General features: G+C 35.1%; 1 protein-coding gene across 1 annotated transcript in view; it reads right to left on the bottom strand.

Moving 5' to 3' along the window:
- The window catches only part of CCDC102B (coiled-coil domain containing 102B), a 189,670-nt gene that overhangs the window by 5,219 nt on the left and 160,511 nt on the right, over positions 1–23,940 (bottom strand).

Genomic DNA, 23,940 nt, shown 5'->3' with positions numbered 1-23,940 from the left:
ACTAAGAAAGGTTCACAGACACATAGATTTATATAATTTTTAAAAAGAATACTGTATTTGTCTGAAAAGTTGTGAACAACACGAAGATCCTAAGACCAGGCCATGCCCTAGATAAATGCAGTCTTCCTCTTGGTTCATGAGACTATTTCTATAATCGCACAGACCATATTTGTCAAATAAATATGTCAAATGAAAAACGATAATATTCTGGCGATCATCTCCACTTAAATGATGAAAATTATCCATTGGGAAGGCACGAAATAATTTCTTGGGTAATTTTGGTTGGATGGATATAGTGCATGTATTCCTTCACTTATTATTTATTTACTCTACCTTTATTTATTTATTTACCATACCTTTCAAGTTCCACATATTATACTAGTCACTGAGGACAAAGACAAGCGAGTGAAACAAAATAGTATAATCCATAATTAAAGTACTATAAAATATAGTCAAGCACACATGAGTGAGTGGCTAATTGGATTTCCAGAGAATTGGAGGTTGACAACCATGGCCAGGGGGCCACATCTGACCCATCTCTTTTAGTATACCCCATGATAATAGTAGTTTTTCATTTTTTTATAGTTGAAAACAATTAAAAAAGAATACTACTTCAGGCACACTGACATTATACAAAATTCAAATTTCAGTGTCAAAAATAAAGTTGTATTGGAATGCAGTCATGTTCATTCATTGACATATTGCTTATGATTATTGTCACACTAACAATGGCAGAGTTGAACTGTTGAGACAGAGGCTGTATGACCAGCAGAGCCTAGATTATTTACTATCTGGCCCCTTAGGGACAAAGTCTGCTCACTTCCAATTCTGTCCCATGATTCTCAACCACGGCTGCACATGAGATTGCCTTAGGGAGTTGTTGGTAATTACTGGTGAACAAGAACCCACCTCTAGGAGTTTTGATTTATTGAACTTAGGGTAATTTTAATGTCTCTCTCCCTTGGTCAGTTTTTGTTGTTTTAATATTTTTCTATTTAGATTTTAAAGAGGCAATATCAAACGTGTTTATTTTATTCAGTTTCATTATGTTTAAATATTTGCTCGTTATTATAATGACATTAAATTATAATTGCCTGCTATGATTATTTTTTTTTCTTGTTCTGGATGTTGTAAGTAGAAATGATTAGTAGCTTTTTTAGTTCTAAATTCTAATCCTGAGCTCTGAATTCTAATCTTGACTTCACCATTTATTCTGTGGGTAAATTCGGTCAGGCAACTTAATCTCCCCATGTGGACAATTTATTCTCTAATGTAACAGGGTCTGTGAGAAGTAAAATTAATTAAATTGACAGGAAAACACTTTGTATAGCAATGTTCTACTTAGAGAAAAAACACTGTGGCCATATAATTTGGGGGAAATAATTATATACGTATTTCTCTCATAATTTGAGCATATGTATATCCAAACGTCAAAGTAATTTTATGGTATACATCTGTATGGTGAAGCCACACTTCACAGTAGAAGAACAAGTAGAACCTAGTCCTGATTCTGTCACTTATCATTTTTTGGCTGATTCTCAATAAAACGTTTCCTCTTTTTGTTCCTTTTTAAAAATAAAATTCGGATGAGAACACCAGACCCACCAAATCCATGGAATTATAAGGGCTGAATGAAATCAGTTATTTGAAATGCCTTGTAAACTATGTAACATGATTAAAATGTGAGACATTTTTAAACTGTTAAGGATAGAAATTGGAAATTATTCATTTTTACATAGTTTTAAACGGCTTGATTGCAAAGTACTGATTAGTATTATAATATTATAAAGTATTTTTCATGACATTTTAAATTCTAAAAGAGAGATCAACTTAAGGAAAATGTTAGACTTCAAAAATATCTTTGGAAATGAATTTGCATTAAAAAATTTCTAAAACACCCTTTTTCATATACACATAATTATACCATTATTATAGAAAATAGTCTGTTCCCAAATCAAAGAGATGTTCTGGCTTCTAAAAAACAGGAAACAAAAATTACATTCTTGAGACTGGACCTTGTGTATCAACTAAATATCATAAACTAAGGGACCAAATTTTAGACAATGTGGTTAAACATGTGGAGTATCTATTGGGGGATTTAAGGTGAAAACAGTATTTCAAAATCCAATTACCAATATGACATTTCTTTAATTATTAAGGTTCATGCTTAAACTTTTTGACTATCATCATGTCACTTATGAGAATTAAAATAATAAAGCTGTAAGAAAAAATCATTAACTTAGTGATGAAAATTAATCTTAGGGGCGCCTGAATGGCTCAGTTGGTTAAGCACCCAACTTCAGCTCAGGTCATGATCTCATGGTTTGTGGGTTCAAGCCTCCATGCTTACAGTGTAGAGCTTGGGATCCATACCTGAGATTCTCTCTCTCCCTCTCTCTCTGCCCCTCCCTGACTCATGCTTTCTCTCTCTCTCTCAAAGTAAATAAATAAAAATAAAAAAAAAATTTTTTAAAGAAAAATTAATTTGGGGAACAAATATATATTTTGGCCAAGGGGATATATAATATGATGGTATGTCAGGGTATTATGAAACTGTAGGCATTTAAAAGAAATTGATGAAGTCCATTTTATTACTAATAACAGGTAGCAGATAGAACTAAGGTTTTAAAAAAGTAATAGATTGTTTGATTGAATAAACTCTAAATCTTTAAAAAAAATAAAGGAATGATTTTACCAGTCATAACAACAAATCTTAAATAATCACGTCTGATTATTTGTTATTTGCAGCCTATTAACACAGTGTGATTATATGATAAATTTATGTATACAAGACACAGCAAAAAAGTAAAGGTTATGTGGAAATTGGAACATCACAAATATTATAAGCAGTTTAAAATTTGTTTTAAACATTTCTTTATTTTTGAGAGAGACAGAGTGTGAGCGGGAGAGGGGCAGAGAGAGAGGGAGACACAGAATCGGAAGCAGGCTCCAAGCTCTGAGCTGTCAACACAGAGCCCAATGCAGGGCTCAAAACTCGCAGACTTCAAGATCATGACCTGAGCCAAAGTCGGAAGCTTAAGCGACTGAGCCACCCAGGTGCCTGATATTATAAGCAGTTTTATTTCTGTTTTCATTTCACACAATTTTTTCTTATCAAATTATTCTTTTCCAAGAATCATATGAAAATCTACCACATTAAAAGCCATTCAACTAAATGCAAGTTAAAAAGACAAAATAAACATCAGGTACTATTTTAAGCCCTCAGATTTATGGTACGCAATTCCAAGAATCACCAAATTGAATGCAATTCCATTGATTTGCTTCTACTGATGAAGAGAACATCTTAAAATATTTTAGTTCTAACTCTAAAATTCTATGAATTTTAACTAATCATGGGTACTATTGTTAAATTTCAGGTAATATGAAAAATTATTGAAAAAATGTTTTCTAAAAATTTTAAGGTAAAATATATATTCTCTTCAGAGTAATCAATAAAATATTTGTTGCTTTAATGATTTCCAATGTTATACATATTAAGCACCGAGAAAAATATATAAATACCCAACTGTTCAGGTGTTCAACAATTATTGAGTATCTATTATGTAAGAGGCAATGAATATTCTATTTCCAAAATACAAATAAACACATAGGTATAAATTGGGTAGAGATTCACGGGGGAGGAAACAACCTGTGTTCTGAGAAAGGCCTGTGATAAATTAGGCAATCAGAGGTTATTTGAATGAATAGTATATAAGCTGAAATCTGAAGTTTAAGAAAGCAAAGAGTCAGAATCAAGGCAAGAGTGTTCCAATAGAGGAAGCAGGGAATAGGTTTGAGCATTCTAAGAGGCAAGTGTTCAATCATGGTGTGGGGTAGAGTAGGATATAAAAGGAATCTGGACAAGCAGGCAGTGGTTCTTGAAAGTAAGTGCGAACATAACAATCATTTGAGTTGCTTGTGGAAAATGTAATATTGTGATTATCCTTAAAGATAGAATACGGGGTCATTTATAAACATTTACACCTACTCACTCGATATTCACCAATTATTAGTGCTTGACAATTTTGAGAAGACATCAAAGATCCCAATCAATGCCATAACTAGAATGTAGGTTTATGAAACCAGAGCTGTGCCATTTTGTTCATGAGCCTGGGACCTGACACAAGCTACGTAAGTGATCTATGAGGAGAAAGTACACAATGGTAGTCTCTAGGAAACAGCATTCCTATATTTCAATCACAACAATTACACACAAAACAAAATTAAGAAAGCATCCTAGAAGAACCAGTCATTTAGCCTACAGTACGTAACACCAGGAGGATTTCTCAGCTTTACTCTTAAGTCATTTCTCAGCATAGTTCCACTGCATTTTGTGACAGGTGAACGCAGTGACGTAAAGACAAGACTTACGGCAAAATGACCTAGAGTTGGGTCCCAATTCTCTTAATCTTGAAAGCCTCCGTTTTTCATTTATAAAATGTAGAAAATACTTCCTAGAGCCTAGTCTTATGAGGCAGAAATTCTATTATTTAGGGGAAATATTTATTCCAAACTCAAATATTTCATGTGATAAATTTGTTTTCTAAAGAATAAAACATAGCAACGGCCAAATCAAATAAGGACGGATGAAAATAGTCTATTTCTTTTTCCTATTTTATCAAAATGATGATCATTTTGTAAATGGACCTTGTCAACTGAGGAAAGCCCCAACAGAGAGCACTGTGTGTGACATTCTGTAGGCCAGTGAGGAGTCACCTGCAACCGATGTGGATATGCCAATACTATATTTGCAGATATTCAGAATTTTCATTTCAGCCAAGTCAGCCATAAAATCGGACTACAAACTATGATTTTTGGAAGTTAAAGGTAAAAGGCAGGAAGCTTGCTATTTCCTAGCAGTAAGATGATTACTCTTTTACTGAGGGTAATATATATTCTTGGTAAAGAACCATATAGGCTCTTATCCTTACAATAATCCTGTAAGTTTGTACTTGCTACCATGAGGAAACTGGGGTCCTTAAGAGTAGAAGTAATTCTCAAGGTAGGCAGAGAGCCAGGTCTATGGTTCACCTAGAGGTCCTCTCTGATTCCAGTCCTGAGCTCATTCTACCCATACCAACGCTAACAGCTGCTAATGTATGTATCTATCTGCAAGCAGTAACAACCAACACGTTTTGAATCCATTGTACTATGTTACAGCAAAAGTATGTTTTCTTTTGATATATTTTGGGGTTTTCATCCTTGCTTCATCTTTCTCTATCAGCAAATTAATTCAGAGGGAAAGCAATTCTGTGGACTCACATGAAAAAGCCTGGCAACTCAAAGCTAATGCACTGTGCATATTACTGATGTCAGCCTTCCCTGAGTCTTTTAACATTCTTTCTCTAACCAAGACTTAGAATCAAAAAAAAAAAAAAAAAAAAAAAAAAAAAAAAAGAGAGAGAAAAGAAAAAGAGTTGCGTAAACTCTCTGCTAAATAAAAATCTACTTCCCACTTGTCCACAGTTAAATACAGCTCAGTTGACAGCTCACACCCTCTTCTACCAAAAGTCAAGAGAATAATAAATGATTTTAGTAACGGGTAATGTCACATGCATTTTACTTACTTTAGTTTCATTTTAAATCTTAGGAAAATTTCTAAAAGTAAGGAGCCCCAGAAGTAATTTGAAATAAAATGTGTGCCAAAGTTGCATAGAAGAAGAGGGATCCTCGTACAAAAGAATTAATCTAGATACAGACACTATACCCTTAACAAAAATTAACTCAAAATGTATTATAAATGAGAGTGTAAAACACAAAATTGTAACAACTCATGGAAGATATGTAGCACAGGAGAAAATTTAGATGACTATGGATTTGGAGATGGCTTTTTAGATACATAACCATAGGTACGATCCATGAAAGAAATAATTTGATAAACTAGATCATTAAAATTGAAAATGTCTGCTCCGTGAAAAACAATGTCAAGAGAAGGAGAAGACAAACCATAGGCTGAAAGAAAATATTTGCAAAAGGCATATATGATAAAGGACTGTCATCCTAAATGCACAAAGAATTCTTTAAATTCAACAGTAGAAAACAAACCACCCAATTGAAAATAGGCTGATGATGTATAAATAATAGACATCTTACCAAGAAGATATACAGATGTCAAATAAACATATGAAAAGATGCTCCACATCATACATCATCAGGAAAATGCAAATTAAAACAATGGGATACCAATACACAACTATTAGAATGATGCAAATCCAGAACACTGACAACACCAAATGCTGGCAAGAACGTGGAGCCACAGGAACTTTTCTCTCATACTTTGCTAGTGGGAAAGCAAAAGAATATGGCCACTTGGAAAGGAAGTTTGGAGGTTTCTTTCAAAACTAAACATTCTTATCATATTATCCAGTGATCATGAGCCTTGGTATTTAGCCAAAGGAGCTGAAAACTTATGTCCACACAAAAATACACACACACACACACACACACACACACACAAATGGACACAAGGGTGTTTATAGCAGCTCATCACTGCCAAAACTTGAAGCAACCAAGATACCCTTCAGGAGGCACAAATGGATACACTGAGATATGTCCAGACAGTGGAATATTATGAAGCCCAAAAAAGAAATGAGCTATCAATCCATGAAAAGACATGAAGGAATCTTAAATGCATATTACTACAAAGCCAATCTGAAAAGACTTCATACTGTATGATTCCAACTATATGGCATTCTGGAAAAGGCAACATTATGAGAGACACGGAAATATATTAGTGCTTTTCAGAAGTTGCAGGGGATTAAAGGAGAGGCTGAAGATAGGGGAGAATAAGTAGGTGAAGCTCAGGAATTTTAGGGCAGTGAAGGTACTGTGCATGATACCACAATGATGGATACGTTATGTTTGTCCACATCTATATAATGTCCAACACCAATACTGAACCTTAATGTAAACTGTGGACTTAGGGTGATAATGATGTGTCAGGGTAGGTTCATCGGTTGTTACAATGTGCCACTCTGGGAGGGATCTGATAGCGGGGAAGGCTATGCATGTGCAGGGGTGGGACGCATAAACCTCTACACTTTCCCCTTAACCCTTGATTTTGTGGTGAATCTAAAACTTCTTTTAAAAAATAAAATAAAAGCTTTTTTTAAAAAAGAGATATTTTTGTATTTTGAATATTTACCCTTTACCAGATATATGTTCTGCAAATATGTCTCACTAATCTTCAGCTTGTGTTTTAATTATCTTACTAGTGTCTTTCATAGCAAAAGTTATAAATTTTGATAAAGGACAAACGAACATTTTTTTCAAAAAAAAAGAGGAAAGCCAGAGAAAAGGGAGCCCTCGTGCACTGTTTGTGGGAACACAAACTGGTGTAGACACTGTGGGAAACAGTAAGGAGACTCCTCAAAAAATTAAAAACAGGATTACCATATCATCCAGTCATTCCACTACTGGGTATTTACCCAAAGGAAATAAAAATACTAACTTGAAAAGATACATGCATCTCTATGTTTATTGGGGCATTATTTACAAGACCTAAGACATAAAAGCAGCCCAACTGTCCACCAACTAATAAAGAAAATGTGGTGTTTATATATATGTATATGTATATGTACATACATACATTTATATATATATATACATATATATACATGAATACATACACACATATATGAATATTACTCAGCAATAAAAATGACTGAGATGTTGATATTTGCAACAACATGGATGGACCTAGAGGGTATTATGCTAAGTAAAATAAAGACAAAGAAAGACAAATATCATACGATTTCACTCATATGTGGAATTTATGAACCAAAACAAATGAAATAACAAAGAAAAAAGAGACAAAAAATTACAGGCTCTTAAATATAGAGGACGAACTGGCAGTTGCCAGAGGGGAGGTGGGTTGGGGGATGGGTGAAACAGATTAAGGGGATAAAAGAACATTTATCATGATGAGCACTGAGTAATTTATAGAATTGTCAAATCATATTCTATACCTGATACTAGTAAGACAATATATGTTAATTATACTTCAATAAAATGGAGGCCAAAATACATACTTTTGATTGAACATGAATCAAAAGCAATGCAAGAAAATTACAAAAAAACAGTGTTTCTATGTATAAATAAGTCTATACATATTAGAATGACAAGAGAAATACATTTATAAAGACTTGCTTACACCCTGGCAGAGAAAACTTACGGATTTCACAAAGAAAAACTCAAAATGGGTATTTTGGACCCCTGGTTTTACAACAATGGTGGGCAGCCTAAAAAATTCTTACTGGTGTTACAAAATTTCATACACAAATATTTTCTCCATTTCAATGTACAATCATCGAACAATGATGTAGGTGATATAATAATCATCTATTCATATCCTAGTAATTGTCAGGATTTTAAAATGTGAATAAACACGCTGTTATTATGTCAGGCATAGAAAACTGTTTATGAACATGTCCTACAACAACCAGAGAAAAGCGATAACCTAAACACAAAACAGTGCAAAGATGCTTTTGTGCACCTCTTCTGCCAAGCTCTGATATGCTGCAGTGGATTTCTCATAAACTTGATCAGGCATGAATTTCACAGAAGCAGCGCTTCCAGAATTTGAGAAGTGAAACACAATAGAGTTTTAAAGATACGGATTTTGTTCCAATGAGAACAGGACCAGAGGTTTATGTAAGGTAGGTCTAATGGAACTTAATTTTGCCATGGGCTAACTACACCCTCCAGTAGTACTGAGCACTAAGGAAAGCTATGGTAACACAGTTCTTAGCAAGATCTGTGGTAGGAAAATAAGTACATTATAAGAAAGATGAAATTAAGCAAGCTATGAAAGGTAGACCTTCCTTATTTCCAAAATCTCTCCTAAAACTAAATTTAAAAGTAGACAAACTCTCTTGGCCCCAGAGCTAACAGGCTGTCTCGGAGATTTTGATAGCTCGCAGTATCATTTGACCTAGAAGGTATATTGACTAACTGCACATACCCTGATGGTTCAGATAAAATAGAAAGATAACTTTAATTATTAACACTGAGCTGTAAAGGAGAAAAAAAGTGCATATATAATTTACAGAAGAAAATAGTAGAAAAGGACAATGAATTAAAAATGAAATAGTGGCAAGGACTTATGAGCTTCCCCTAAATCACTACTTTACATCAAGAATGACTTAGTAGAACACGTTTATGTTTCAGATATGCTGCTTTTTAGTATCTGATTTGGGGGGAAATTGCACAAAAGAGATACATTGATGAATTCTTTTTTTTAAAAAGATACATTGATGAATTCTTTAAAAAATACATAAGAATAAAACATAGTTTGTCTTGATTAAGCCAGAATTACACAATCTTTATTTTTTTACATTAAAATGAGATCATTCGTTCAAAAGATTAATATTATAATGAGGCGAGTTAATTCCTTCCATTCATCTTTAGTCTAAAGTCAGCACTTTTTACCAGCTCCCTATTCACAACTGGTTTGCAATGACAAATCTGTTGACAAATCAACTGTCCATACGTGTGTGGCTCTGATTCTCGTCTCTTATTCTATTTCTTTGGTCTACCAATCATTGCACAAATACTACTCTATTTATTATATGTATTATATACACATAATATACATATAAATATAAATTTTTGCTGGTGTATACATATTTAATTGATCTTATACCCAGCAGTATCCCTAAACTCTTGTGAATTATATTTTTTAGGTTACTTTCTATTTTCCAAAGAGATAATTATGTCATCTGTAATAATTACAATTTTGTATCTTGCCAATTCTTATTATTTTATTTCTTTTTCTTTTTTTGTTGAACTGTCTGGCATCTGAAGTAGAATCTTGAATCAAGAAAGGGATAGCATGCTCTGATACTCCATCTTTAAATAAAGAATTTGCTCTAAAGTGTTGCTACTCTATCAAGTTTTAAAAGTCCTCTTGATTCCTAGTGTGCTAAAATATTTTTCCGTACAATAATGAAATAAGTTGTAGCAACTGTTTTTATTTTTTTATGTAATCTTTGAGATAACCACATAATTTTTTCTTTTACTCTGTTTAATGTGCTGATTTATGTGACAAATTACCCAACGTTACAATATATCTTCCGTTTCTGTGACAAATCAACCGTTTTTATTTACTATGAGATTAAGACTCCTTCTACTTGGTTAATATTATTGCCTCTACATATACATGTGAGAATGATTGTACTTTTCCTGTCTTATACTTGCCTAGGTGGAACATTAGGATTAAACACAGTAGAAAAAGTTGGAATTTTTTTCCTCTTTTTCTCTTCTAGAATATGTTCTATAAGATTGGAATAATTGGGATGCCTGGGTGGTTCACTCAGTTAAGTGTCTGACTTTGGCTCAGGTCATGATCTCGCGGTTCATGAGTTTGAGCCCTGCATCAGGCTCTGTGCTGACAGCTCAGAGCCTGAAGCCTTCTTTGGATTCTGGGTCTCTCTCTCTCTCTCTCTCTCTCTCTCTGCCCTTCTGCCACTCATACTCTGTCTTTCTCTCTCAAAAATAAATAAAAACATTAAAAACATTAAAAAAATTGGAATTATTTACTTTGAATGGTACAATGTAACCATAAAGCATTCTGATACTGGAGTTTTATTGTAGGAAGAGTTTTAATTTATTAATTTTAATTTACTTTATATAATGTTATAAATAAATTCAGGCTTTCTATTTATATAAGAGTCATAGTGGGTAAGCTATATTTTTCCAATCAATAATTTATTTCATGTAAGATTTTATTTTTATTAGCACTGTCCCTTCATAGTGTTTCCTTATCTTTGTAAATCTCTGCTCTATCTAAGGCTGTGTCCCTTTTTAATTACTAGCTTTTTCTAATTATAGATCTTGATTAATTTTACTTGAATTTCATTTCAGTTTATTTCTTTTTTCTTTTTTTTTTTTTTAATGAAGAACCAACTTCTGGTTTTGTTGATTGTAATATACTTTTTAAATATATTATTAATTCCTAATATTGTCTTTTTTTTCCTTTCTTTCTACAGCCATTGTTATTTTTTTCTATTAGAATATTAGCTCCTTAATTTTTTGTCATTGTTATTTTGTTATTCCAGGTACTCCAAGAAGCAGCTATACAATGGGATTAAAAATGCAATGACTTTATTAGGAGGAATGCATCGGAGAGAAAATGAGAAGGGAGTCAGGAGAGGCAGGGGGCAGCTGGATTGCAATCAGGGCTGACTTTGAGTCAGGGGGAGAGAGGGAAGAAAAGACAGTTGGGTGGAATCATCTTAGATGTCATTGCAGTCCAAAGAGAGTTAGGTGAGGTCACAGAGGAGCTGTTAAGTTAGCAAGAAGGTCACATCTCCCAGAAACAAGGAGGCTGCCCTCTGTTGGGAGTAGCCTGTGGGAAGCATGATCTTATTGCCTGGATTTCAAAGTACAGCAGTTAGAATTCTGGGTTAATTACACTCCCTGTAATTGAGATCTGAGAGTCACCATCCCATGGTGCACATAACCGTTTCCTAATATAGTCACTAATGTTATAAATATCCCTGAATTTTGCAGAATCCCTCAAGAATTCGGTGTTTTATCTTTCAATCTTATATCCCATTAAATTTATTTCTTTGACCTATAAGTTATTTAGATGTCTGTTTTCCAATACCCAAATAAACAAGTTTCTTGAAGTTATTTTCTATAATCAATGCCATAACAAATGACCATTCATGGTCAAAAAATAGTACCTTTTGGGAATTACACAGCTTAGAACATGACCACAGACTAAGTCCCCATCTTTCCACACAGCCTCCAAAAGTCAACAAGAAGAAATAAAATCACTCATTCTGCAAATATAATTGAGACTTATTTTATTGTTTTTTAAATTTTTTTAATGTTTATTTATTTTTGAGAGAGAGAGAGAGAGACAGAGACAGAGACAGAGCACGAGTGGTGGAGGGGGAAGAGAGAGAGAGAGGGCGACACAGAATCCGAAGTGGGATCCAGGCTCTGAGCTGTCAGCACAGAGCCCAACGCAGGGCTCGAACTCACAAACTGCGAGACCATGACCTGAGCTGAAGTTGGACACTTAACCTACTGAGCCACCCAGGTGCCCAAGAGACTTATTTTATTGTTTTAAAGTTTGTTTATTTCGAGAGAGAGCATGCATGAGCAGGAGAGGGGCAGAGAGAGAGGGAGAGAGAGAGGGAGAGAGAGAGAGAATTGCAAGCTGGCAGAACAGAGATGCAAATTGGTGCAGCCACTCTGGAAAACAGTGTGGAGGTTCCTCAAAAAATTAAAAATAGACCTACCCTATGACCCAGCAATAGCACTGCTAGGAAGTTACCCAAGGGATACAGGAGTACTGATGCATAGGGGCACTTGTACCCCAATGTTTATAGCAGAACTCTCAACAATAGCCAAATTACGGAAAGAGCCTAAATGTCCATCGACTGATGAATGGATAAAGAAATTGTGGTTTATATACACAATGGAGTACTACGTGGCAATGAGAAAGAATGAAATATGGCCCTTTGTAGCAACGTGGATGGAACTGGAGAGTGTTATGCTAAGTGAAATAAGCCATACAGAGAAAGACAGTTACCATATGTTTTCACTCTAATGTCGATCCTGAGAAACTTAACAGAAACCCATGGGGGAGGGGAAGGAAAAAAAAAAAAAAAAAGAGGTTAGAGTGGGAGAGAGCCAAAGCATAAGAGACTCTTAAAAACTGAGAACAAACTGAGGGTTGATGGGAGGTGGGAGGGAGGGGAGGGTGGGTGATGAGTATTGAGGAGGGCACCTTTTGGGATGAGCACTGGGTGTTGTATGGAAACCAATTTGACAATAAATTTCATATATTGAAAAAAAATAAAAAAATAAAAATAAATAAAAAATAAATAAATAAATTTTTTTTAAAGCTTTAAAAAAAAAAAAAAGAACAGAGCTCAACGAGGGGCTCAATTTCATGAGATCATGACCTGAGCTGAAATCGAGAGTTGGATGCTTAACTGACTGAGCCACCCAGGCGCCCTGAGACTTAGTTTATTAGAAACCTCGATTCACATGTAAGAGTTACAATATATATCCAGGAGCTGCAGAGTCCTCTCCAGAGACCATGCAGGAGCAGAGTCGGATGGAATTGGGCATTAGATGGAACCCCAGCTAGGGTGGACCGCTGCAGGGGAAGTCACATCACCCTCCACCAGGAAACACTGAGAGTAAACCTCAAACCGAGAGGACCAGAAAATCCTCTACTAGACGGAATGTAAGAAAGGAGCTTAGAAAGTACAAAGAATAATAGCTGTCAGTCTTGAGGTGGTACCAGTTATGGGGGAGATATATCCTAGAAGGCAAGAGTGTCATTTGGGTAATTCCAGGTAAAGAAAAATTGGAAAGTAAGAAGTTGCTCTTAAGGGTCCTATCAAAGAATAAGAATACAGATTAATCTGCATCCTTCTACCCAAAAGCTTTAATTAAAAACAAACAAAAAACCCAGTCCTTTGTGTGTCAACTAGGGGAGCACTCTAGAACTAGGAAATTAAGTACACAACCCACCCTCTTCATTATTCCACCTTCTCCCACAGAAATACTTGTCATTATTGTTGCTTGTCTAGGAAAACCCTACCCCCTTCATCACAACAAACAAAAAGAAATTCAATATCCACACAAAACTACTAAAAGTAGAAAATAAAATAAAGATCAAAACTTTCAACTGCTCAAAAACAAATAATCCAATTAAAAAATGGGTAGAAGGGCATAACCAGACCTTTCTCCAAAGAAGACAGGCAGACGGCCAACTGACACATGACAAGATGCTCAACATCACTCATCATCAGGGAAAATGCAAATCAAAACCACAATGAGGCATCACTTCACACCTGTCAGAATGGCTAACATTAACAACACAAGAAGTAACAAGTGTTGGTGAGGATGCGGAGAAAAGGGAACCTGCTGCATTGTTGGTGGGAGTGCAAACTGGTGCAGCCATTCCAGAGAAAAACGTGGAGTTTCCTCAAAAAGTTAAAAATAGAATTACTATTATTATGGCCCGGGAATTCCACTCTGGAGTTACTGACCCAAAGAATATGGAAACAGTAATTCAAAAGGATATATGCACTACTGTGGTTTTTGCAGCATTGTTTATAATAGCCAAATTATGAAGCAGCCCAAGTGTCCATCAATAGATGAATGGATAAAGAAGGGTGGTATATACACACACAATGGAATGTTACTCAGTCATAAAAAAGAACCGGATGTTGCTATTTGCAACAACATAGATAGGAAAAAATACTTTCAGCTGCTGAAAATACTCCTCATGAAACTATCACAGGACAAAGGAAAACTATAATACCACACTCCAACATAAATTCTATTAAAGCAAAAAGAGAAAAAAGTGTAAACCATAATATTGGATACAAGTGAACTAACAGAGTGTAATTCATATTGATTACATAACCAGGAATATAGTTTTTCAAGTGATTTTTAACACAAAACTCTCATTTAATATCCAATGGGATATATTCTGAGAACAGTGAGGACTGCACAGAAATCTTTAATTCCACTTAAGAGGACTATTATGGGTAATAACATTGATGTTGTGAATTTGTAACGATTTTATGCATGTTTTTTTTTTAATTTTTTATGCTTATTTAGTTTTGAGACAGAGAGAAACAGAACATGAGCGGGGTAGGGGCAGAGCAAGAGGGAGACAGAATCTGAAGCAGGTTCTAGGCTCTGAGCTGTCAGCACGGAGCCTGAGGTGGGGCTCAAACCCACCAACTGTGAGATCATGACCTGAGCGGAAGTCGGACGCTTAATCAACTGAGCCACCCAGGCGCCCCTTATGTATGTTTTAAGACAAAACAAATAACTTTATATATCAACATTATTGGGAAAGAAACAAAGTTTTAAAAAGAAAAGACATAACAAAAAAATTAAGAAATGAGACATTCACGTTGGAAAGTGGTTTGGTAATTTTCTAAAAGCTTAAGTTTTTACCTATACTATCTATCAACCAGCAATTCCACTCCTAGGGATATAATTTCCACTCCCAAGATTAATAAAAACATGACCATAAAACGTAAATAAATTAAAATATATTCAAAGTTGTATTCTTTACAATCAAAATCTTAAAAAACATGTTCAGCCACAGGAGGAGGGATAAACAACTCTCGGTGTATTCATACAATGGAGTATTATTATATTGTTAGTAAGTAAAAAGGAACAAACTACTGATACGCGAAACACCACACATGAAACCAAATATGATATAATAAGCAAAAGAAGGCTGGTGCCATCAAGTATTATTAGGTATGTTTCCCTTTATATGAAGTGCTGCCCAATGGGCAAAATGTGTGGTACCTCTAAGGTGGGAAATTGGGAAGGGGCGTTAGTAAACTCGAGAACTTTACAGGGTGGCAGAAATATTCCATATCTTGCAAAGAGTGTGCTTTTTACAAATGCTTACATATTTCATGATGCACTGACCAGTACCACTCAATATCTGTTCTTCAAATTGTGTGTAAATTATACCTCAGCAGAAAAGGTCAGCAATAAATACTTAATGCTAAATTTAAATGAAAATTTTGAAATATGAATGTGACTTCAGTTTTCTGTCTACAGAAAGGACGTGTCTACAGAAATATACTGCAAGGGAAATGAACATGTTCAGCACCCAAATCTTTCCAGTAAGATAAACCATAGCACATTGAGAAATCCTTGCCTCCAGACCTGAAGCTAGCTAGAAAGTACAAGATGAACCCAGAACATAATTGTGTCTGAAAACAGTTAATCACTCGGTGATTAATGGGAAAATGTCATAAGGACACTAGTTCCAGCTTAAAAGGACTCCTACTGGCTAAATTTGGGGCAATTTGAGCATCAAAAGTGAAATCAATATTAACATATAATACATCGAAGAAAAATAAATTCATAACTCTATAATACAACTCAAAGATAGAAAAAGAGACAAAGAGAAAACTTTTTAAAAACTTTTTTTTTCTTTGTTGCAAAAGGATGCCAGCTAATAAATGTAGAGGGATAGTGGAGTTAGAACTCTGGAAACTATGAATTATAACAATTATAACCAGTTCAGATAAAAACAATCAACGGGTGCCAAAATCCTTAGAGAAAAGATATTTAGAGAACAGGGTAATTTTAGGATATCAGATAATTTTCTGAAAGATCATTCACTAATTTCAAAATGAGTATCATATTGGAGAAAGCTACAAATCCACACCCTAATTAAGCAATCATGTTCAGCATCACTAACAGCAGAACAACACTGCATTATGTTTCTCTTTATGTGACTCATAAGAAATACGTATGTAATGTACATGGTATTCTTGCTAAAAAATGTTTAGTCTGACTGTAACTAGCCTGTAAATCAGTGGCTCCCAGCCAGCATGGTTTTACCCAAAGGGGACATTTAGTAAAGTCTGAAGACATTTTTGGTCATTACATCTGGAGAGATGTTACTAGAGTTTGGTGGACAGAAGCCAGGGATACTGCGAAATGTCCTACAACACAAAGAACAACACCTCACAGCATGTCAACGGTGCTGAGGTTGAGAAATCCTGCTCTAGACCTACTTTCCTCTTTACCGGTAATTCAGGACATAGAAGAATAACCAATACTATTAGCAAACAATTAGACAACTCCAGAATGTGGTATATTCTGCCACCGGACTAATCTGATTTTTTAAAATAGTAATGTATGAGGAAATAGTGGGAGAAGCAGTTCTAGAGTAAAAGGGTGATTAAATAAGATAACACCTATGCATTAATAAACTCAACTGCATTAAGACAAGCAGATCAAAAAGACATTCCTGAATAGAGGGAATTTAAATATGAACCAGATCTTGATTATATTACAGCTAATAACTTCTTAGGATTGATAATTGTGGTTATGTAGGAAAATGCCCTTACTCTAATTTGATACATGCTAAAGAATTTGAGAAAAGTATTATTTTATTTTATTTTTTTACTTATTTATTTCAGAGAGAGATAGCGTGAGTGGGGGAGGAGTAGAGAGAGACGGAGAGAAAGAGGATCTCAAGCAAGCTCCATGTTGCCAGAAGAGAGCCTGACACAGGGCTCAAAGTCACAAAACCGTGAGATCACAATCTGAGCTGAAACCAGGTCAGACGCTTAACTGACTGAGCCACCCAGGTGCCCCTTGAAAAAAGTATTATGATGAATACAACTTGTGTCCAAGAGGTACATTAATTACAGAGATTAATCTTAAAAGATAACAGATAATGTTAAATTTAAAAATTAATAAGCAGAATGAGGCATATGATAATATCACTTATAATAGTTTAAAATGTACATTTTCAAGAATATATATAAAGAATAGATACATATTGCAATGGTTGCCTATGTGGGGAATGCATGCAACAGAGGGATATATAGACAATAATAAATGAATGAATGAATGAATGAATGAATACAAAGAAGACAGGGACTTTGCAGAGACCCATAGTGACAACGTTCCATAACTAAGGCATATAGCATAGCAAAAGTCTCTGCCTCAGAGTAGCAAAATGAATCCACATATAAAAATATAAATATTAGTGTACACATGAGGGCCAAAATATAATTCAAAGAGATAATTGTATTTTTTAAAAAAGAAACATATTATGGTTGACTCCAGTGAAGACATCAAAAGGGAGAGAGAGAATGAAAAAATCTATATTTTCTGGAAAGACTCAAATGAAGACAACTGTACTAATAGTGGCCCTGAAATACACACCTTCTGGATGTGATTCTGGTACTTGAATGAATGGATCCCCCCACCCCTGGTGGTACTGGATACAAACTATGATTCTCACCTGTGATCTAGGATAACATTGAGGGGAAGCATAGAGTTGAAGGAGAAACACCTTATGTAGTCGCTTAACAGTTAAATGATATAGAAGCAATGGTAATGATATGGATTTTGGATGTGGCCAGATTTTATTAAATGACTTGGAAGCCATAAAGAAAATAGCTGACAGGCTTGGGTCAGCCAATTTTCAAATCACAGAATGTTATTAAAGCCAGAAGTTGTTCCTGACTGTGTTTAAAGAAGCTCTTATCTCCTGAATCCAGCAGGCAGACTGAGTGTCTCCAGTCCCAGGAATTAATCTTATGTGGAAGAGCTTCTCAGGAGACAAAACAGTCTTGACAGTTCTCCAGAGGGCCCGGGAAGGAAGCAGTGGGACCTTGGAACCTAGAAAGAGCTTATTTGAGTGGATGCACTTGAACACCTTGAAGCACTATCCTGTTCCAGTGGGACTGCAGAAACGAGTTCCTCAACTGTCATCAAGTGGTAACCCGATCTCACATTCTCTTTCTGGATGTCGTATCCTTGCCGGACCTCAAATGACCTTGATGTTCTTCAGAACATCTCATTGGTCCATGATATTGAAGACATCATACTAATTACATATGACGAACAAGAAGTGGGAAGTGTTCTGGGTGCCCCAGTAGCTCACAGGCATGTCAGAGAGTAGGAAGTTCATTCACACAGATTAAGGATCCTACCACTCCAATAAAATGTTTAGGGACCCAGTTTTCTGGAGCATGCTGAATCATCACCTCTAAGGTGAGGAACAAGTTAACAGCACTAAGAAAGAGGCAGAATGGTTGGCCTTGGAGACTGGAGATGCCGCACTTGGAAATAAGGTTTTGACCCATTTACGGAGTAACTTAAAGCATGGCATTTTTGAGTGGGGCCTAGAGCAAGGGAGGGAGCATCCGGTCCAAGCTGTTGCATTAAAATATGTCACAGATGAGAATGTATTGTGGAGACTTTGACAGACCCCCAAAGAGGAGTCACAGAACAGACCCTGAGGGTTCTCAAACAAGGCAATGCCATCTCCAGAAGTGAACTACTTTTTATTGGAAAACTAGCTCCTCAACTGTTAAAACCAGTTCCTAGTAGAGAATGAGTCCTGACCATGGGACAATAAGTGATTCTGTGGCTGGAGCTGCCCATCATGGTCTGGATATTACCTCATCCATGAAACTATAAAATCAGGGAGACTTAATAGCAATTCTTCTTTTAATGGAAATAATATACTGAGGATCAGGCCCAACAGGTGCAGAGGACAACAGTAATTTACACATACAGATGGACCAAACCCTCAAGGTGCCTATCTATATCACATGGATGCCTCTCTCTTAGTTCACACATATGAGTCCACGGGCAATATCTTTCAATGAGCTAATGTAGAAGGGCAAAAACAAAAGGGATGACCCATGAGAGGGTCATCTTGATAGGTTAGCATGAGATAAAAAAAGGAAGCTACTTTACTACAAACGTACTCAATGGTGGCTCTAAAGGACAACGATGAGGAAAACTTCCAGTACTTGGAGAAATACACTTGTCATCAATGTGGATTGAAGGGACAAGTGACCGAAGGTAAGTATATATACAACTGACTGGAAAGTGGTGAACCACTGACCTTTTGGCTAGGGGCCTTGACAAAGCAAAACTGAAACACTAAAGATAAAGAGGTCTGTACGAGAGGCATAGGGATGGACAGATGGTTTTGGACATAAAAGGTATGGCTTTTTTTTTGATTCCCATATCATATCTGCCAGATTTTCCACCACAGAAGAGGCATTTTAGCAACCAGGTGGGAAAGATGTTGGCATCTGGTCAACATGAGTCATTTTTAGTCCTCCACCAGACTGGTGCTTGAATAACAGGTGAGTTGCCATAATATCAGGGTTGCAGGTTATGCCTGGGTCCAATGGAATGGGCTTCCTCCCAGCAGAGCTTATCTAGCTATTCACCTGCTGGATGCCTGATCTGGGAGGCTCAACCGACAGCCACTTAGGGACAATAGACCAGACCCTTTCTGTAGGAGGCAATGTATAGTTGTCATGTAAATTGAAAAGCACTCTTGTTTGTCTTTTCTCTTGTCTCAGCCAGCAGAATGATCTAAAACCTTACACAGAAACTGGTTTACCAACATCAATTCCTATGAAACATCACCTGAAAGCTCGGGCACATTTAACAGCAAAGGAAATAAAAAATGGGTGTATTACCAAGACCAGTCCTCCAAATATCAATTACAAGTCAACAGAAAGCCTGAGAAAGTGAGAATGGTTTATCAAATGACATCTATGTTTTCCATCTTGAGGGAGGTACTCTACAAGGTAGGACACTGTCCCCTATTTGTGGCATATAGTGTAGGCCACTGGCCAATGTATGAGGCTGTGTCCTAGTACATTGAATATATACGCCCAGGAACCAATGTATGAAAGTAGGATTGGTTTTTGCCACCTTTATTCCTTGTGTGTCACCATTATTCTCAATGTTTGTAGAATTTTATTTATTCTCTGACAGGGAAAGATTAAACATCTATGTAAAACATGCTTTTTCACGGTGCACTATAAATATATTATGATTTTGAGATGTTTCAATGTTTTTAGTCACTTGATAAGGTTAAAAGTTTAAGAGTCTTGACAAAATATTGTTTTGAGTTTTGGTACCAACATTAGAGGTGTGCGTTAGTGTAGTTTTATATCTGTAGTTTAAGTTTTCTCTTTTAGAAAAGAAAGGATATTTCTCAAGTGTGAGTCAGTTAAAAAATCAATTACTCAAATATGTCAGTGAGCCAAAGTCCAACACGAACATTTGTCCAAATTCAAAAACAAATGTCAATGAGTATGGATCGATTACGTGGGAATCTTCAACTCACCTGACCTTTTACTGAAAAATTCTTAGACATTTATGGTCGAAGAAAGATCTTCCCAACAGATTTGATAAAGGTCAAAGTATAGACTTGAGTATTATTTGAAATTTGGTTTCCAATAATTATTTCTGACCAGAATTCAAAATCACTTGTAAGGAAAATTTTAAATGGCTCGTATCTAGAACTAAGTAGGTTTTTTTGTTTGTTTTGTTTTTTTAGTTTTTAGTTTCTTAATGTACTTGGTTTTATCTCACCTCCAGCCATACTCTTCTACATCTCCTCACCTCCACAAAATAAAATAGAAGAAAGAAAGAAAGAACTCCGCCCTCTCCCTTCAGGGGTAGTCAAAGTATCCGATTTAAGGAGTTTTGAATGACAATGGTTTCTACTTAACTTGGACTAATGGATATAACCTACAAGAGGATAAACCTTAGGGGAGGCCAGAATTTGTCTCAGAAGAAGAGAAAATGCAGAACAAATATAGAAAATTTTAAAGAATCAGACCTAAAAAAAAAGAAAAGGTCAGGATTGTAGGATCACCTTACAAAAGTCAGTGATAATGAATATTATTTCCCATTTTATTTCTCTGTGCTACAGGACATGAATTTACAGTGTCTGAGTATTAATAATTGTCTTATTTATTTACATTCTTACCCAAGTGGTTCAGATTCAAATTCTCTAAAGTGTGGCAATGTAAAGCCTGCCTTTGTATTGCACATAATCATTTCCTTTTTAAGGATGTTTGATGATTTTTTTAATCGGTGGAATGATAATCATGGTTAAAATATTTTTAATATATTGAAAAATAAAATGTTCCTAGAACCATGTATTGTATCATTATTTAACCACATCATATAGCCATTTTTGTTTGCTTTGTATATTTTTATTTGGTATTCTAACATCGGAGAATTATGCTAAAAAATATGCAGAAAAATAAGTTCAAAATAATAAGATGAAAAATGCTTAAAATATTTAGTTGATTTATGAGGGTGTGAGGTTTAAATCTAATTCTGCTATGTACTAGCTGTGAAGCCTGGGGCACTTTCCTTAAACTTTCTGAGCCTGCTTTCTCATCTGTAAAAAGAAAAAAACTATAATCATACTTCTGTTATTGATGTGTTAATGAAATGAAATCACGTATGTTAAGGGCTTATAAAGCCCAGGGAGCCTACAAAGCATCCATAAACATTAGGTATAAATATCTAGTGATTCTCGGTATGAAAGAAAACAGAAACATGTATTTTAGTAACTATATGATCACCTTCCATTATTTTTTAATATTTAAGGCAAAGATGCATAGACATAAGGCTTTTCTTCTTCCCTTTGCTTTTGGCCTTTTCTTTCTTCTACCTATGCTCATCTCCAGATGACACCTTTCACTTTTGTAAGACATACTCTTAGTAGTTGATAGAATAGTTTGTAAGAGTAATTATCGTGCTTTACCACTTGTTTGATTTAGTTCTTTCATACAATAATTGTTATTGTGGTGATGACTAGAAAACCTAAAGTTGGAGACTCAAATATGGACTTTGGAGAATCGTCCTTTTTCCAGGGTACTTCAACCCCTGCTAAAAACACATACAAAATGGCCACAGCCTGTAACAACTGTTTTTAACTTAAGCAGGTCAGTACTGAAAATAAAAACTAATCTGATCCATTACTGTTAAAAATAATTACTCCCATACAAGCCTACCTCAAGAAGCAAGAAGAATCTCAAATAAGTAGCCTAATATTACACCAAAAGAAGCTACAAAATAAAAAACAAACAAAACCCAAAACCAGTGTAAGGAAGGAATTAATAAAGATTAGAGCAGAAATAAATGATATGGAAACTAAAAAAGGCCAATAGAACAGATCAAACAGATCAATGAAACCAGGAGCTGGTAATTTGAAAAGATCAACAGAACTGATGGAGTTCTAGCCAGACACATAAATAAATAGGTGAATAAGAAAATAAATAAATAAGAGAGAGAGAGAGGACTCAAATAAACAAAATCAGAAATGAGAAAGGAGAAACAACAATCAACATCACAGAAACACAATTGTAAGAGAATATTATGAAAAATTATATACCAACAAATTGGACAACCTAGAAAAAAATGGATACATTTTAGAAGCACATGGCCTAACAAAACCAAATCAGGAAGAAGTAAAAAATTTGAACAGACCAATGACCAGCACTGAAATTGAATCAATAATCAAGAAACTTACAGCAAACAAGTCTGGGACCAGATGGCTTCACAGGTGAATTCTACCAAATATTTAAAGAAGAGTTAATACCTATTTTTCTCAAACTTTTACAAAAATAAAAGAGGAAAGAAAAATTCCAAAATCATTTTATGAGGCCAAAATCAGATAAAGATACTACAAAAAAAGAAAGCTACATGCCAATATATTTGATAAACATAGATGCAAAAATCATCAACAAAATATTCGCAAACTGAATCTAAGAATACATTAAAAAAATCATTCACCATGATTAAGGAAGATTTATTCCTGGGATGCAAGAGTGGTTCACTATTTGAAAATCAATAAACGTGATACATTACATCTTTAACAGAAAGGATAAAAACCATATGATAATCTCAATAGATGCAGAAAAAAACATTTGATAAAATACAGCATCTATTCATGATAGAAAATGTCTACAAAGTAGGTTTAGAAGGAACATACCTCAACGTAATAAAGGCCATATATAAAAAACCCAAAGCTAACATTATACTCAATGGTGAAAATTTTAGAGCTTTCCCACTAAGATCAGGACAAGACAAGGTAGCCACTCTCACTAGTTTTAAACTTAGTATGGGAAGTCCTCGTCAAAGCTATCAGATAAGGAAGAAAAGGAACAGAAGGCATCTAAATTGGTAAGGAAGAATTAAAACTTACACTATTTGCAGGTGATATGATACTATATATAGAAAACCCTAAAGACTTCTTCAATAAACTACTAGAACTAATAAATGAATTCAGTAAAGTTGCAGGATACAAAATCAATGTACAGGAATCAATGCATTCTTATACACCAATAATGAAGCAACAGAAAGAGAAGTTAAGAAAGCAGTCCCATTTACAATTGCACCAAAAATAATAAAATGCCTAGGAATGAATTTGACCAAAGAGGTGAAAGACTTGTACTCTGAAAACTATACAACCGTGAGAAGAATAAATTGAAGAATACACAAACTAATGGAAAGATATTCCATATTCATGGGTTGGAAGAACAAATATTGCTAAATCATCTATACTACCCAAAGCAATCTACAAATTTAATGCAATCCCTATCAAAATGCCAACAGCATTCCTCACAGAGC

The sequence above is a fragment of the Panthera onca genome, chromosome D3, assembly GCF_046562875.1.
Source record: "Panthera onca isolate mPanOnc1 chromosome D3, mPanOnc1 haplotype 2, whole genome shotgun sequence".
NCBI lineage: Eukaryota > Metazoa > Chordata > Mammalia > Carnivora > Felidae > Panthera > Panthera onca.
Note: the sequence above shows the minus strand (reverse complement) of the source record. Positions and strands in the feature narration are given on the sequence as shown.